Source organism: Leptinotarsa decemlineata, unplaced genomic scaffold (assembly GCF_025532065.1).
Source record: "Leptinotarsa decemlineata unplaced genomic scaffold, Ldec_3_MD MMD2_P_RNA_scaffold_7, whole genome shotgun sequence".
Lineage (NCBI taxonomy): Eukaryota > Metazoa > Arthropoda > Insecta > Coleoptera > Chrysomelidae > Leptinotarsa > Leptinotarsa decemlineata.
Window position 1 is genome coordinate 3,191,638 of NW_027412534.1, and position 18,618 is coordinate 3,210,255.

Consider the following 18,618-nt stretch of genomic DNA (forward strand, 5'->3'; position numbering starts at 1 on the left):
TGGTATTTGTTAAAATTGGTTTTTCTGTAAACCAGCTGTCGTTCCCCTACGAACGGCAGCCCTCAGAAGTCGAAACTTGTGCGAACAGGGATTAACGAAATCTTACCTTTCAACGTGCGATTCTAAGCTAAATATAACCCTTTGTTCGATAACAACTTTTTCATTAATTTTTTTTTAAATTCCTACTGGCATTTAATTATAACCGTCTCACAAGAAGATTCTAAAAGATACAGTTTTTTTTTATTATGTTCTCAGAAGAGGCTGTTTATAATAATGACAACGTATTTATTATTTCCATGTGTAAGCAGTAAGCTTACACAGATATTGACAAATATGAAATATCAGGAAATAGAGGGTAAAGTTAATGAAGTTAATTTTCTGTGAATCAGGCATTTATAGAAAATGTTCTTCAACTTTACCCCTTTCTTCCACTATCACCTTTTATTTATAGAATGACATTAGCCCGTATTGAATAATGATGTATTTTTTTGAAAGGTATCAAGTTAAAGTCCGTTATGAGCCTTATATGAAATTTGTAAAAGGACATTGATATGCTTGAGTTGAACTGAAAACAACAACAATCTTTTATCTTCAAGAGAAATGAATGGCATAGAGTGTTTGTTTCCAACTGCGAACTTCTCAGGGTTACCGTTAGAGAACAGCCAGTTGAAAAGAACCTTTTTTGTAGATAGGTAAAGGTAGAAGGGGTTATTTATCATTTCATATATGAATAATTTGATATTTATCATTTTGATAACACCAAGTGTTCTCTCTTGATTTGTATGTGATCAAATTTGCTTTTGATACCTTATTGAAAGGATACTTTCCAACTACAGAAATTATTAGTAAACTGGTTCTGGAAATGGTGCACGTTTTCTTGAAATTCGTACAATTAAGTACTTCTCTATAAGTGCACCTTGAAAAAATATACAAATCTTTGATAGGATTTATAGGTAGTGCTGTAGAAACTAAATACTCACATGCATGATGGTTTGGCACCCTTCAATAGTTTTTTCTCACCAATGAAATGGATGGGGAAATGCTTTGAGCAAATAAAAGCACAATCAGGAAGATATTTCCTAACAGCATCCATCCACAGTTTTCTCTTGTTTTCATCCTATAAATTACAGATTTTGATCAGGTACAATGCACAAATAAAACCATTCAAATCACCAATTGAGAACAAGTAAAGTAAGTCCACAGTACAACAACACCCTCGATTTCTACAATAATTTTCCACAAGATTTCAAAAATATACAACATTCTGTTAGGCTTGGGGAACTATTTGTTTGACATGGAGCCCTACTCAGTGAGTGATTTTCAAACTTAATCTATGATTTATTAATTGTTGATATAGATTTAATTTTTTATTAGTTTTAAATTTTATGCTGATATTAATATCATGATATTTTAAATGTATGTTAAATTTCATGTAACTGTAAACTTACTTACTTCTCATAATAATTCTGTAGAAATGCAATAAATCTCTCTGCATACTGTAATATTCATCTGTAGGTATCTATGATTCTATGAGTAGACTTTTCTTGCAACTAGGTATTAAGTTGTATTTAAAAAAATTTTTAAAAAGCATAAGTGAATGTTTATTTTCAATTTGATATTATGATTAAGAAAGTAATGATACTCTAGTAGCAGAAGGTGGATTTGAAAGGGTGAAGGATTATTCAAAATATGAAGTTGGTTTTTGGTGTAGGCTGATACAAACTTAGTTTATCCGTGGTGGATTGACAGTAATTATAAAATGTTTCATTTACCTTTGGCACTGAATACAGATGATTACTCGAATTTTTACACTGTCCACACAAAATACAGAATTGTCCCATTTTACAAAAAGTATCCTTATACACTAAATAAAACTATTCTTTATTACTACTGAAAAATGTAACCAAACTAAAATAACTGAGAAGTAACGAACGAAAACTATAATAAAAAATGCGAACAATGTAAAGATTGGTATGACAAAAGATATCAATTTCAAAATACCAAAAGTTGAAAATTCTTTTTGACAATGACAGATAATAATTAATTTGACTGACTCAGCGAGGACTCGAACAATTCAGAATAGCGCCATCTTGGGAAAACTCTCGTAAGTGTTGTTAAAAGCAACAGGTGGTTCCTTCAAAAAGTTCAAAACAAAATCTAAGCGTTACCAACACCAGGGTTTCTAGGAATCTTAGTCATGTGTCGTCAGTTGTCCAGTCACTTGTCAGTAGTTGCTTTAAAATGTACGTGGGTGTCAGTCGTCAGTTTTGTTATTTCAAATTCAATAATCACAAAGTAATATAATTACATATTTCTTGATTGAATAATTATTCTGATAATGTATCGGGGCTCTTTACGATTTATCGACTTTCAAAAGGAATTTCTACACATTTCTTTTGCATGTAAGTAGACCACCATTTGCGAATTTAGTTTTTTACATTCTTGGTTTATTTTTTGCATCCTTTTTTTAGAGCACATTAATTTTTATTAATAACCAATTTCCCAATAGGTTTGATACCATACGCTCACGAATGCAATCAATGAGTGAAGGTAATAGTTTACTGAAGAACTAGATTTTAACAATTTTTGAATATATAAAATAGTTTTTGATCTTTGTTTGGGAATTATAATCAATGCCTTTATCTCACTTGTGCACACTATTAGACATTTGGTAGATGCATTCATGAACTTTAGATGAAAGCCACTAATATTATGGACTTTTTTTGTTATGCCACACCATTTTGGACATTGGCAAGTCAGAAATCATATTCTTGTACATGTACTCTGAGGGAACATAATTCAAGCCCAGTTGTCTCAGCAGTTAGTATGATCACGCCTGAAGGAGCTATTGTATAGCGAAACTCGTGTTGCAGTTTTGTAAACTGTTCTGTGAAAAATCTCACAATAAAGTGCTACTTGTGAAAATCCTTTATGGATTTCCATCAAGTATCGGCCAATTCCATAACATAGAATTAATTAAAACAATCCTCAATTATTCTGAAATATAGAGATCTGACATAACCAAATATATATGTAACAATTACTCACTTTATATTCTTCGAAAGACTATTTTTGTGAAGGAGTCATGGTTCTTCCGGTTCTTAAAAATATGAATCTCAAGTGTGATTAAAAACTAGCAATATGTTAGAGTTCACCCGAAAATAACTGTAATATAAACTGTTATAGAATCTTATTGCTCATTAAACAAAATAAATTTTTTGAAAAAATCCACAACCTTAGTTTTCAGTATAAATTGCTGAAGTTCTGAAAACAGTCTTTCCATTCTCAAAACCCAAAATTCTCCGTAAAAGTCTCCTTGATTGAAGATACATAGCTTTCTTTTGGTATCCATCAAGAAAAAATAATTTCATGTTCTGTAAAGAAAGCTAAGTAAGTATATATTTTTTCCATTCATTTATCATATTTGATGGGCAAAATTCATAAATATAAGTTGCTGACTAATTAGAATTTACTGATGTTTATATTATACAGTACCTTTTGTATGACTAGAAGTTATCACATTTTTTTTTTCATTTTTTTAGTAGTTCGAATAAACCTGCCAAACCGAGACTTTTTAGGTTCAACATCAGCATTAGACTAGAAAATAAATTTTTCAACCTACACAGTAGGTTCTGGTAAATGCCTGCGGAAAAGAACTACTCAGAATCAGAATCATTTTATTCATCACAAAAGAATACACATTGTGTGGTGAAAACTACAGAATATGTAACTTATCGAACTAGTCAAAAAAAAAAATATTTGTATATAAAGTAGATTGACTAAAATTGATAAAATATAGTCAATACAATATCTAGTGTTTTATATATATATATATATATATATATATATATATATATATATATATATATATATATATATATATATATATACAGGGTCCTGCAACAGTGGCGCGGTGTTCCATATCTCTATATAGGAAGCAGATAGGAATCTAATTTTCTATAATATTACCTTATTGCTCGAGCTCGACAAAATAAAAATATTGGCGGTCACACAGGGTGTTCGATTTTTTCTGGGCGGATCCCAACTGTGTCTTTTTAAATGGCAACCTATATTTTTTATCGCTTTTTCGGTTTCTTCATAGAAAATAAAATAAACTTTATGTATATCTGCACTTCGAAAATATTGACGGTTTTCGAGATATCTAGCATGACAGGTTTTTTTTTCCAATATTCGTCACTCAGAATATTTGAAATTATAAAGTGGTGCCAAGTCCAGTTGAAATTTTTTTTTGGTCGAATATTCTACATTGGTAACTCTCTCAAACGATATATCTGAAATCGACCTGTGATATACAGGGTATGAAAAACCGCTTGCCAAATATTGTAAATGAAAATTTGCAAAATCTTCCTTATATTAAATGGAACACCCTGTATGTTATTGATCCATAAGAAGCGCCAACGAAACCTCTACAAATTTCATTAAGTATTCCTTATGGCTAAGTTCAATAGTTTTTCTTAAATGAGCATTTCTTTCGAAAAATGGTCATTTTTTCAAAGCGAAATCCATTTGACGACTGATAAGAATATACAAAAAATACCCTTTCCTTAAAATATCGCCCATTCCTAAAATTACCTGTTGCTAGATAAACAAGTTGCGAATTACACCACAAAATGGACGTTCTTGAATAGTTACAATAATTTCAAAAATCTCGGAATTTGTGCCATATTCTTTCGGTCTAAAACAACCTTTCAGCGAATGAAATATTTATTGGAAATCAAGTAGTCTGGCAAATGACAGAACAAAATATTTGGCTGCAAATGAATATTGAAATTTTTAGTCAATCGTGAAGTTGAACTGTCGGTATAATTTCATCAGAATGTTGTTATCAAAAAGTGATTTGATTGATATGATTTTCATATTAGGTGAATCAGACAGGAATTGTTTATTGGCAAGTAGAATTTATTCTCAACGGTATCCAGATAGAAGGCATCCAGATGAAAGATCTTTCCGAAAGGTCTTGGGGTGATTCGTTGAAACTGGATCTATTAATTATTCCAAACATGAGCGCATCAAGCCAGCTACTAATGAAGATAATGAATTGCAAGTTCTTCTTGCTGTTGAAGAAGATCCTAGTAGGAGTCAACGACAAATTGGGGAAATAGTGGATATAAGTGAGAGATCAGTGCAACGAGTATTGAAGAAACATCGCTTGCATCCATACCACGTTCAGTTACATCAAGAACTACTGTATGCTGATTTCGAGAAAAAGTGAGATTTTGCAATTGGGCCATGAACAAAATTCGTCGAAACGAATATTTTTTCAATAATATTTTATGGTCGGATGAATCGACATTCCATAAAAATGGATTTGTAAATCGACATAATTACCATTATTATGCGACAGAAAATCCTCACTTATTGAGACAGGTGGATTATCAACATAGGTGGTCGATAAATGTCTGGGGAGGCATCATTGGAGAATATGTAATTGGTCCATACTTTTTTGAGGGACATTTGAATGGTGCAATGTATCTCAATTTCTTACGAAATGATTTACCAGGTTTGTTAGATGATATTCCTCTTGACCTCCGCAAGAGGTTATAACATGATGGTGCACCTGCTCACTATTCGGCAGAAGTGAGAGATCATCTAAATGAAGTATTTCCCAATAAATGGATAAGACGGAATGGGCCTGTACGGTGGCCCGCTAGATCACCAGATTTGACGAAACTAGATTTTTTCTTATGGGGATACATAAAAAATATGGTTTACGTTGAGCCACCAACTTCTCCCGAAAATATGCGACTTAGAATAACTAATGCTTTTCGCAGCATTACACCAGCTGTCTTGCGCAGGGTAGAACAGTCTTTCAAACATAGACTTTAGCTCTGCATTCAAGAAAATGGAAGACATGTTGAACATATTTTATAAAAGTTTCATTATCAACCTTAATTAAACTCTCCCTTTTGTAGTTTTGTAATTTGCCAGTTGACAAATTTGAATATCTAGAACTCAAGCTCTGAATGAATATAATAACATGAAAAAAATAGTTATTTATAATGTTTCTTTCTTTTAACTTGTTTGGTTTGATATTGCACGATTTATGAGTGAAATTCTGCATCCAATGAAAAAATAATTTTCCATTTAGCAAAAAGTGATAGGTACATACATTTATTTCGTTAAAAAATATTTGTTTGGACACCTTCTAATGTACAAAATTGAAACAAGATATCTTTCGTATATTTTTATCAGTCGTCAAATGGATTTCGCTTTGAAAAAATGACCATTTTTCGAAAGAAATGCTCATTTAAGAAAAACTATTGAACTTAGCCATAGGGAATACTTAATGAAATTTGTAGAGGTTTCGTTGGCGCTTCTTATGGATCAATAATATACAGGGTGTTCCATTTAATATAAGGAAGATTTTGCAAATTTTCATTTACAATATTTGGCAAGCGGTTTTTCATACCCTGTATATCACAGGTCGATTTCAGATATATCGTTTGAGAGAGTTACCAATGTAGAATATTCGACCAAAAAAAAATTTCAACTGGACTTGGCACCACTTTATAATTTCAAATATTCTGAGTGACGAATATTGGAAAAAAAAACCTGTCATGCTAGATATCTCGAAAACCGTCAATATTTTCGAAGTGCAGATATACATAAAGTTTATTTTATTTTCTATGAAGAAACCGAAAAAGCGATAAAAAATATAGGTTGCCATTTAAAAAGAAACAGTTGGGATCCGCCCAGAAAAAATCGAACACCCTGTGTGACCGCCAATATTTTTATTTTGTCGAGCTCGAGCAATAAGGTAATATTATAGAAAATTAGATTCCTATCTGCTTCCTATATAGAGATATGGAACACCGCGCCACTGTTGCAGGACCCTGTGTATATATATATATATATATATATATATATATATATATATATATATATATATATATATATATATATATATATATATAATAATAATAATATACTTTATTTCAAAAAATGCAGACTAATACAGCTGAAGCAGTAATGAAGACATAGAATGAAAAGGCGTCACAGTGAAAAAAATTAAACATTTGCATATATAAAATCTAAAAAAAATTAAATAATAAAGTAGATATGAAATATGTTGCAAAAATATTCATAAACATATATTGAAGACATATAGAGTTGCCTATCAGGTGGGAAAATTACAATTAAAATATTCACCAGTATTATATGGTTCATTTTCTATAATAATTTTTTTAATTTCTTTCTTGAATTTGCTGATGCCATTGATTGATTTTATTCGATCTGGCAGTTTATTGAAAAATTTTATACACATGTAGTGAGGACTACTTTCTGTTATAGAGAGTCTGTGTAATGGATACATGATATTTCTCGTTCTTGTTTCATGCCCGTGTGAAATATTATAGGTCAAAAAGGTATCTTTATTTTTGAAAAAATATATTAAGCATTCATATATATATATATATATGCCAAAAATTGTCATTATATTATTCTTCCGAAAACACCCTCTACATGATGCTATGTAGGCCATGTTTAACATAACCCGTAAGGTTCTTTTTTGTAATACAAACATTTTTTGAACATCATGACTACATCCCCAAAACAAAATTCCGTACTTTGCCACCGATTCGAAGCTGGAATGATATATTATTTTCATTGAGTTTGGGTGGAGATATTTGTTGAGAGATCTTATAGCATAAAGCACCCTATTGAGTTTCATACATAGATCTTCTATATGTTCTGACCAGGTCAGAAATTCAATTATATAAATTGAATTCAAATTCAATTCAAATATATAAACCAAGAAACTTTGATTTTGATGTTATTTCTCTCTCTTTTGTAGCTATTTTGATTGTCGGTGGACATTCCAACTGCAACTGTCTTGAGCGAAACAATACTGTGTGGGTTTTTGATTCGTTAAGAATTAATTTGTTGCTATCAAACCATTCTTTTGTTTTTTTAAAGAGATTTTCAGTATTTTCTATGATTTTTGGGAAATTTTCACCGCCAATCAATATATTTGTATCATCAGCATAGCTTGTTATGAACTGATCATTTCTGGTATTCATTGAGCATAAGTCATTGGTAAAGATTATAAATAGAATCGGTCCGAGAATGCTACCTTGCGGTATTCCAATATTTGATTGAAGTATCTGTGATTTATAAATCATTCCCTCACTTTTAATGGAAACTCTCTGATTTCGACCATTCAGGTATGAACTAGCCCATTTCAAAGCGTTTCCTCTAATTCCATACTTCTCTAATTTATACATCAGAAGAGATCTGTCCAAACAGTCATATGCTTTAGAAAGATCTAAAAACATTCCTAAAGATAAATATTTTTTTTCAATGAAATTCAATACATGTTGAGTGAATTGGAAGATGGCTGACATTGTAGATCTACCTTGGATGTAACCATGTTGATTCTTACTGAAAATGTTACATTTATTAAAGAAATCTATCAGTTGTTCAGAAAATGGTAATTCAAACAATTTTGAGAAACTAGGAGGTTGACTTATTGGCCTATAATTTTCCATGAGTTCTATATCACCGTTTTTATATATAGGTGTAACTAAAGACACCTTCAGTTGTTCTGGGAATATGCCAAATTTCAAAGAGTTGTTCATGTTAGGAATATTTTGTTTGACTAATGCTGAAGGTATACCATCATCCCCGCTACTTTGTTTATTCTTAATCTTGCGTGATAAATTAATTAAGTCTTCCATAGACAAAGGTTTCAAAAAAGTTGACTGGTTGTTTTCATTTATATTACACTGAAATGGTACATCTGGGATATGTATTATTATATTAGGTACAGTATTCGTTAGGAACAGATTGTATTCTTCTGCAACCTCTTGTGGTTTCCCTTTTATTCGACAATGAGAAATTTTATTCTTACCTGTAAGTTCATTGCAAAAGCTCCACATGCATTTAGTTTTGTTATCTGTACGTTGCAGTTTTTTATGGTACGTATCTTTTTTGGCTTTAACTAACAACTCGTTATATTTCGATTTAGCAATATTATACTGATCTTTGAAATTTGGATTATTCCCAGACAAAACTAGCAATACATCAAGATCATGTTTACACTGGCTCAGTTCTTCATTATCATCGATATATACATGTTTGTGGGTGTATGGTTTAGTTTTTATGTATCTAAGCGGAAAACATTCATTGAAGATGTTGATAAAGTTGCTCATGAACGATTTCCATTGCAAATCGACTGAGGAGATACTGTGACTATACGTTTCAATCCAATTTTCATTCTTCAATTTGTTACTAAAGTCAATTTTGCTTTGTTCACTAAAAATTCGTCGGTATGTATATTTGTTTTCCTTCATAATATCAATAGAAAATTTTATATATTGTGCATAGTGGTCAGAAATATGAGTTTTTAAAACTGTTGCAATATTGAAATTATCATAATTTGTGAATATATATATATATATATATATATATATATATATATATATATATATATATATAAAATAAAAAATAGGGATGGACAAAGGGATTATAAAGTGGGAATATGGTACAACTGCATAAAAAAAGAGTATAATAACAATGTACAATTATAACAATTACACAACGAATTTAGTTGAGGTTTGTACAATTATAATTTTAAAATATAATCAGGAGCCCAGAAACTCTTCTACGCTATAGAAAGCTTTATCGCTGAGATATGTTGATATTCTAGTCCTAACTGCTGACTTGCTACCGCTCATATCTATTAGATTTTTCATCTTATTGAAACATTTTACACCAACATATTTTGGGGAATTTTGACCAATGAGAAGCCTGGAAAAGGGCAGATGAATATTTTCCTTATTCCTTGTATCATGTGCATGTATTTGATCATTTTTCAGAAACGTATTTTCATTGTCCTTTATAAACAATATCAAGTTCAAGATGTAGAGACAAGGTAACGTTAGTATTTTAGAATTTCGGAATAGTGGCTTACACGATTCTGAAGGGTGAGTTTTATTCATAGCTCTGATGATTTTCTGAGAACGAAAAGCCCCTAGTATGTGAGTTGAGGATCCCCAAAATATTATTCCATATTGCATAGCTGACTGTGCCAGTCCGAAATAAAGAATTCTCAGAACATCAGCTGATACTGTATCCCTCAGATTCCTAATAATGTATGTGATTGTGCTGAGTTTTGAGCATAAAGTGGTGATATGGTTTTCCCATGAAAGTTTCCTATCAAGCACCACACCTAAGAACTTCATACTCTCTTTGCTTTCTATCGATTTTCCATTGACTGTTAAGTAGAGATCATTATCAGGATTCATATTTTTTGGTAAGAATCGAATATGATAGGTCTTAGCGGTGTTTAGTGCTAGTCCATTTTTACTACAATAGTCACTGATTTCCTTTGATGCCTTATTACCATTCTTTACTAGTTGTTTATTATTTGTTCTGGACATTAAAATATTCGTATCATCTGCATAGAGAATGATTTGATCTGCAGCAATACAGGTGTTCTTTATGTCGCTCGTGAATATTATAAAGAAAAGAGGTCCCAGAATAGAGCCTTGAGGTACACCTTTATGATAACTTTCTCTTGTCTTTGATTTTATGGAATCTAGTACAACAGTTTGTTTTCGATTGTCCAAGTAGGAAGTTGCCCAGTTTAGAGCAACACCACGAACTCCTATAGCTTCTAGTTTGAGTCTTAATAAGTTATGGTCTATAGTATCAAATGCCCGGCTTAGATCATAGAATAGGCCAACGACATTTTTTCTTTCATTTAATGCTCTATATATGAATTCCAAACAGTCATAAATTGCAGTATTAGTTGATTTATTTTTTCGAAATCCGTTCTGAATGGATGGCATTAGTTGGAAGTTCTCCAAATAAGCTGTCAATCGTGTGGAGTATGATGTCTCGAAAACTTTTGCAATTTGATTTTGTATGCAAATAGATCTATAATTTTTCATTTCGTTTATAGAACCTTTGTTCTTATAAACTGGAATGCATTTAGACTCTTTGATGGTAGGAAATATTCCAGACGTGAATGAATCATTTATTAGTTCACCTAATGGCTGGGCAATAAGTTTACTAGCAGCCTTCAGGACCTTACCATTTATGCCATCCATTCCTGCTGCAGGTTTAGATGTTGTTTTTGAGATGATTTCCTGAACTTCTTTAGGTGTTACAGGAGTTAGGAAAAAACTTTTATGAAATTTATCGAAATGTTGATCAAGATTTGGTTTAGAACAATTCTGAAAGTAATCTATAAAATAATCATTGATATAGTTGCTTTTTTCCAGTGGATCTGTTATCAATTCACCATTGTCGTTTTTTACACTTATAGAAGGGTTCACCTTATTATTCTTATTTTCTTTAATAATTTTCCAACTTTCCCTCATTCTGTTGTTTGATTTAAGTAATCGTACATCGTGTTTATGTTTCTGAAATTGTTTCACATGGCTGGTGTATGCTTTTTTACATGTTCTATATCTTTCGAAATCTTCGGGACAGTTTGAGTTCTTTTTTTGCCTTTCCATTTCACACAATTGGCCATGCATTACTTTAATTTCTGGGGTGTACCACCGTTTTTTGGTTGGTTTTGTTTTTGTTTTTCTGAATGGAAATACGCAATTGTAATGATTTAAAAATGTATCATAAAATGAGGAGAATCTTTCGTCAAAGGTATTTGCTGTATAAACTTCAGCCCAACTACTTCCCCGGCTAATAGATTTTATTTTTAGATATTTATTTTCTAGTATGTATACAGGGTGTTTCATTTGAAACACGCTGTATATCTTTCCTCAATACAGTCTGCAGACACGGTTTGATCTCTGTTAGATTGGTACATAGGATGTTTCTTCCCTGCTTGGGGATTCATTCACGAGATGGAGCTGTTCCTAGTTGTGACGATCCTACTATATATAGTTGGATAGATATTATTTGGAACGATCATTTTATAAGTTTCGAAGTTAAACTTTATGCAGCACTTTGCACAGATCTTATATAGGTGGGATGTGTCTCTTGGTTAGGAATAGCAAGATTTTCATTACTGAATTTTGTTCAATGGATTTTTTCATATTACGACACGTTTACATTTTTGCACAAATCAAGGACACAATTTCGTTCAGTTACATGAGGCATGATTAAATTCACATGAATGTCGGTTATCGGAAATATATCAGCTTATAAGTCTATTACTAAAAAAATTACAGTTTTGAAAGTTACACATTTTGTCGAGATAATCGAGCACTTTTCGGATTTCACTTCAACAACTTTCTACTTTTCTTTAATTCTAACTCTGTAACTCTAAACTAATAATCTGAACTTTTGATTACATTACATTAATTTTATTCATCATGAACTCCACATAATTAAAATTACATACATAGGCCCATTACTGTTCAATTCATTTATCAATGATGTCTCCACTGTTTTTACCTTCAGCTCATTTCTAATGTTTGCAGATGATTTAAAGGTGTTCAAGTCAATACAAAATATATCAGATGCTCAGGCACTTCAATATGATTTGGTACAGTTTTCTAGCTGGTGTGACGTCAACCTTTTGCATTTGAATCCAGATAAGTGTCAAAAAATTACTTTCTCAAGGATCAATAATGTATATGATTACTTGTATAAAATTAATGGGAATGATTTAGCAGTAACGGATAAAATAAAAGATTTAGGTGTCGTTTTTGACTCAAAAATGTCATTTAAGTACCAAATAACGGAAGCCTCATCTCGAGCCCGTAAGATGTTAGGTTTTACACTTCGTTCTGCTAGAGACCTAAGTGTCGAATCTATAAAACTGATTTATTGTGCACAAGTGAGATCCATTCTTGAGTATAACTCCATTGTATGGTCACCCTATTATAATGTTGATGTTGAGTTGTTAGAGGGGTATCAAAACAAATTCTTGAGATATGTTGCTTTTCAGTTAGGATTAAATAGAGGAGAGTATAACTACTCACAGATATTGAACATATTGAACATGAACACCTCAACTCATAGGAGACTTGAAACAGATCTTGTGTTTGTCCACAAAGTATTAAACGGCTATATTGATTCTCCAGAAATAGTTGAGCTTTGTACTACTCTCTCTGTGAATGATAGAAGAACCAGAAATAGTGATATTTTTAAAATTCCTTTTTGTAGAACCAATTATGGTCAGAATGAAACAATATGTAGGATATTGAAATCAGCAAATCATTACCATCTTAACCTGGAATTGTTTAATTCATCATTATTATCCTTCAAATCGATTAAAAACATCTGATGTATCTTTAGTTTGTAAGCACATTTACAATTTATAAAAAGATATTTGAAAAAATTGGTTTGTCCGTTGAAATAAATAAATAAATAAATATTTAAATAAATTTATCAGACTAGTCAAACAGTTTAAAATACAAAGGGTGCACTTTAAAATAATTCGAGACTTATACTATACTTACACTAATACATTCAATCTACATTACATCTAAAATTTAAAAAATCATTCATGTTATAAAAAGCATGACTTGCTAAAAATGTTTTAAGTTTGTTACAAATATATCTCTATATCTGATTCAATCATATCACTGAATTAAACATGAGCGAATTTGGCGACTTTTATTTGATCTCTCCCTGCCTTCAAAGATAGCATGATTATCCCTACTCATGTTTTGGTGTACGCGAGGAGGTCATTGGCCAAAATTTCTTCTCTGACTGGTCACGTATTGGTGTTCGAATTTTGAGTGTTTGGTCAATTTTTTTTGTTCCAAGTTGTTGCAGCAATTTGTGTTCGAATGTCTAGGTTTAGGTAAGTGCGTTCACCTACTGTTTGAATATTGACTTTAGTTTCGGAAACTTATATATTGACTTGTTGATATAAATCTATATCTCAGTTGAATTCAAACATTAATACATTTCAGACTCAAATAATTCATGATTAATTTCAAAATTATTTATGGGGCTGTCACGTAGTTAACAGTCTTTCTCTTAGAACTTAGACACCGGTTTCATACATGCTGCGCAGCTGCGTTGAAAGTATTCAAGTTCCAAGCACACTGCTATTTGGGTAGGATCTGTCCTGCACTGATGAGAGGTAATACCTTGAAACAGGTCTGTAAATGATCTACTCGAACAATTTCAGCATGGTTCTGCTGCTGAATGAATATGAAATATCTGCAAGACTAACCTCTGTGAGGTTTCTGTGAGGTATCTTGCCTAAATGTCTGTCGGATATAATTCAATGTACAGAGTGGTAGGCCTCTGATAAGTAGTTGTTTTCCGGCAGGCATTTACCAGAACCTACAGTGTAGATAGATAGATAGATAGATAGATAGATAGATAGATACATACTTTATTGGTGTTAATATACTTACAGTATTCATACAAATCAAACAAAGATACAACATAAAATAAGCTTATTAACATTATTTTAAAATTACACACTAAAACAATCTTAAATAATTTCACAAAACTACATTTAAAGGTGAATACAATATAAAAATATTATCATGATTCGTCTTGTGTATTTATATACTAAGGTCAACCTGTAAAAATTCATCTATACTGTAGTAAGCTTTAGATACTAAAAACTCTTTTATTTTACGTTTGAATTCGCTAGTAGTTAATTTTTTTGTTTCCTCGTGAAGTTTATTATAAAATTTCACAGCCCAGTACTTCAGTCCATTTTGGCCTTTTTTAAGGCGACATGTATTGAAGATAATATCTTTTTTATTTCTAGTGTCGTATTCGTGTCTATTTTCCAATGATTCATATTGAGGTATATGCGATTTTATATAGAGTAAATTTTCTAATAGATAGATAGATAGATACATTTATTTCAACAGAGTATTTTATAATCATTCACAGGAGTGGCAGAAAATTTTTGTCTGAGAAATACGTCAAAAGGAAAATTGTAAAGATATCAAATATGTGTACATATAAATCTAAAAATGAAGCATTCAAAATGAATTGCTTCAAGTTTCAAACACGATTACAAACATATTAAAATGTGTGTCATATTGCGCATGATTACTGAAAGTAGAGATAATTTCTATAAATACATAGCGCAATTTTAAATAAAATTTTGTTTTATAAATTTCCACAGGCCAGAAAATATTCATCAGTATTGTAGGGCTCCAGATTACATAAGAATTTTCTTACAGAAATCTGTTAGCAACGACAATATCTTTTATGTTTTTCGGAAGATTATTATAAAATTTCATTCCAGCGTAGATAGTGCTACGTTCATATAGGGATTTTGCATGGATGGGATATGAGAAGTCTTTTTTTTGTCTTGTCTCGTAAATATGCGTTTTGCGATGTATGTCAAATTCATATATATAGATTGCTGACACAGTAAGTAGTTTGTTGATTTTAAAGGCTCCTCTGCAGGAATCTCTTGTATTTATATTAAAGATTATTCTGATAATTTTTTTTGACATAGGAAAACTCTATTAAACCCATGACATGAGCCCCAGATGATTATCCCTTGTCTCATAGCGGAGTAAAAATTCGCATAATATACTGCAACTAGTGCTTCATGATCAACATTTTTTTTTAGAACTCTCATGGCGTATGTTACCGAGGATAGTTTATTGCAAAGGTTATCTATATGACTACTCCAACTTAAAGTGTCATCAATGTATATGCCTAGAAACTTCACTGAAGTATTACAAATGATTTTTTGATTGTGCATAATTATGTTTTGTGGTGTTTCTATACTGATATTGACTTTGAACATGATACAATTTGTTTTTCCATCGTTCAGAACTAACTTATTCTCTAAAAAATAATCTTTGAATTGTTCTATTATTTTGCTACCTTATTATATAATATCAGGTAAGTTCGCACCTGTTAATAGAAGATTGGTATCATCAGCATAATTGATCATGTGAGCAGTGTTTATATCTGCTATAACCTCATTAATATCGTTGATAAATATAATAAATAATATTGGACCGAGAATACTACCCTGTGGGACACCCATAGACACATCTAAAGCATCAGATCTTGCCGTTTTGTCTTTTTGATTCAGTTCTACTATTTGCTTTCTATTTTTCAAGTATAAATTGAACCAGTCGTACGATTTTCCACGAATTCCATATTTATAGAGTTTCCATAATAAAATGTCATGATCTATGCAATCGAAGGCTTTAGATAAATCCATGAAAACTCCACATGATAGATCTCCTTTGTCCATTGCTTCTAGGACTTCATTGCTGAGATACATCAAAGCAAAGCAAATATGTATAATGATGGGAATGTTAAAATACTCAGTGTTATAAAAGATGTTCTACAATTATCTTTATAATAAACTCCATCTATAATTCTAATTGCCTTTCTTTGTAACCTGAAAATTATATGCCTTTCCGCAGCGTGCCCCCATGCAATAATGGCATAAGTTATGAGTGAATGACATAAAGCAAAATATGCAGCTCGTAGTGTCACATTAGATACACATATTGATAAGTTTCTAAGTACATATAAATTTTTTTGTAATTTCTTTGCTGTATAGTTGATATGTTCATCCCATTTCAACTTTGGATCAAGATACATACCTAGGAATTTCGCACTTTTCAATGAGTTTTCGTAATCATTAGTGTTTTTTAATGTAAAGATCATATTTTGTGTTACTTTTGTTAATAAAAAGTTTATTTGCATCGAACCATTTTTCTGCTTTTGTCTGTGCTTCACTCGATCTATTCACAACATTGGTCATAGTTTTGGAGGTAGTTAATAGGGTTGTGTCATCAGAATCAGCAGCATGCCAGTATGTTGGGAGAGATGAATGTTTTAAAATTTTATTTTGAAATATTTAATTTTGTAAACAAATTGAAAACTTAATATTCGTAGAATGAATATGTCCCACACTAAATTTGTGACAGCTTGTTATATTATTCTGTGTATTTATTCTTAATTCTCAATTAGCTTATTTTGTAGTCTGTACATCCTGCAAATAAATAATTATTAAGACTTTACTAGCAGTTTGTCATTCAAAAGTAATAAGCCATCAGCAAACATTAAATTACCTCTGATTTTATAAAATGGCGCGCGACTACAGGGACTGAATTTTTATTAATTGGCCAGCCATTCAGACAATTTTTAGAAACGACTTTTAGTTCTAAATCTACTTCTGTCTATCAGACATAGGAAAATTTTTTTGGATATAAAGCACACCCATTTTGAATTCGTTCTCTAACTTTAGACATTTTTCTGACAGATTTGCTGGCGATAACGTATCAGCAATATAAATGTATTTAAATTCACATTCAACTGAGCATTTCAATCGCATTCATTGTAATTGGTAGCCAAGCCTTTTTCATTTCAGAATTAACTCTAGTTTACAATCAATCTGCGCGTATAAAATCTATCTCAAATATTATTCGCCTCAAAAAAGAGTTGAAAGAACATATTCTTCAAAGTCAAAGACTTGAACTTCTACGTCTATTTGAGTAGATGGGAAAAAACCATACGTACCTTTGTTATATTGTCCACTTACAATTCTGTAATACATATGTGTTCATATATGTATGTATATATGTGTATATATGGGCACTATCGTTTTGTTAATACCGGGTGTCCCACATTTTATGTGACAGGCAATATCTGGTTTGTTGAAGGAGATACACAAAAATGTTTCATACAAAAGTTTTAGGAGTTCATGAGAACTATATTTTAATATAATTTTTAAATATACAGGGTGTTTGGTGTAGGTGCTACAGACCAAAATTCCATTTTTTAAAATAGAACGCCCTGTATATCATTACATATTCAGATGCTACGTTGAATTCTGATATCATTTCATGTTTGGTTTTTGAAATTCGGTTACGGCGTTGTTGAGTTATTGCTTAAAATGTGAAGTCTTGAGAACGACTATTATTTTTAAAAATATCTCATACAATTATTCTCTCTGCATCAGAGTACATGAAAATTAGTCAAAATTTTGGGTGTTCGAAGTAATGGTTTCAATTTTGAGTTGTGGAATTCAGTCAGGAATCATTTTGAATATGAAACAATTGCGAAATTGAAAGAGGTGTATTCGAAAACAAATCTTTAATTAATAACAATGTAAATAATATAACTTGATAAATCATTTCATAAGAATGGTAGGTACCTAGAAATAAGTCATAAAAATTGTTCAAAGTGATGCCCATTAGATATTATACAGGCTTCGAAACGTCGAATCATTTCTCTCGTACAAGTCGCTCTTATAATATCAGGCGTAATATCACTGCACGCTAGTCGAATTTTCATTTTCAGATAATCCACATTCAAAGGGGGAGTAGTGAAAACAATATCTTTTAAATAACCCCATAGGAAAAAATCAAGCGGTGATAAATCTGGGGAACGAGCCGGCCACCGAATTGGACCCTTATTACCAATCCATCTATTTGGGTACGTTCTATCCAGATATTCAGTAACAACCTGTGAATTGTGAGGAGGAGCACCATCTTGTTGCCACCAAATTCCTTGTCGTTCTGCTATGGGAATATCTTCCATCAACTGGATCAAATCATTTTCTAGAAAATGTAAATATCGCAATCCATTGAGATTTTCATTGAAGAAGTAAGGTCCTATGATGCGGCCATCGAACAATCCACACCATACATTGATACCCCAAGTAGTTTGAAAATTACTTTCGCGGACCCAGTGGGGATTTTCTTGAGACCAATAGTGACTGTTATG

At 31.4% G+C, this 18,618-nt stretch overlaps 1 long non-coding RNA gene across 1 annotated transcript in view; it reads left to right on the forward strand.

Annotated features, from left to right (window-relative positions):
- Positions 1–2,259: 2,259 nt before the first annotated feature.
- The window catches only part of LOC141480290 (uncharacterized), a 28,954-nt gene continuing 12,595 nt past the window's right edge, over positions 2,260–18,618 (forward strand). Inside the window, exon 1 of the long non-coding RNA XR_012464245.1 lies at positions 2,260–2,402. This is a non-coding gene — a long non-coding RNA (uncharacterized lncRNA). The remainder of the gene's footprint in view (positions 2,403–18,618) is intronic.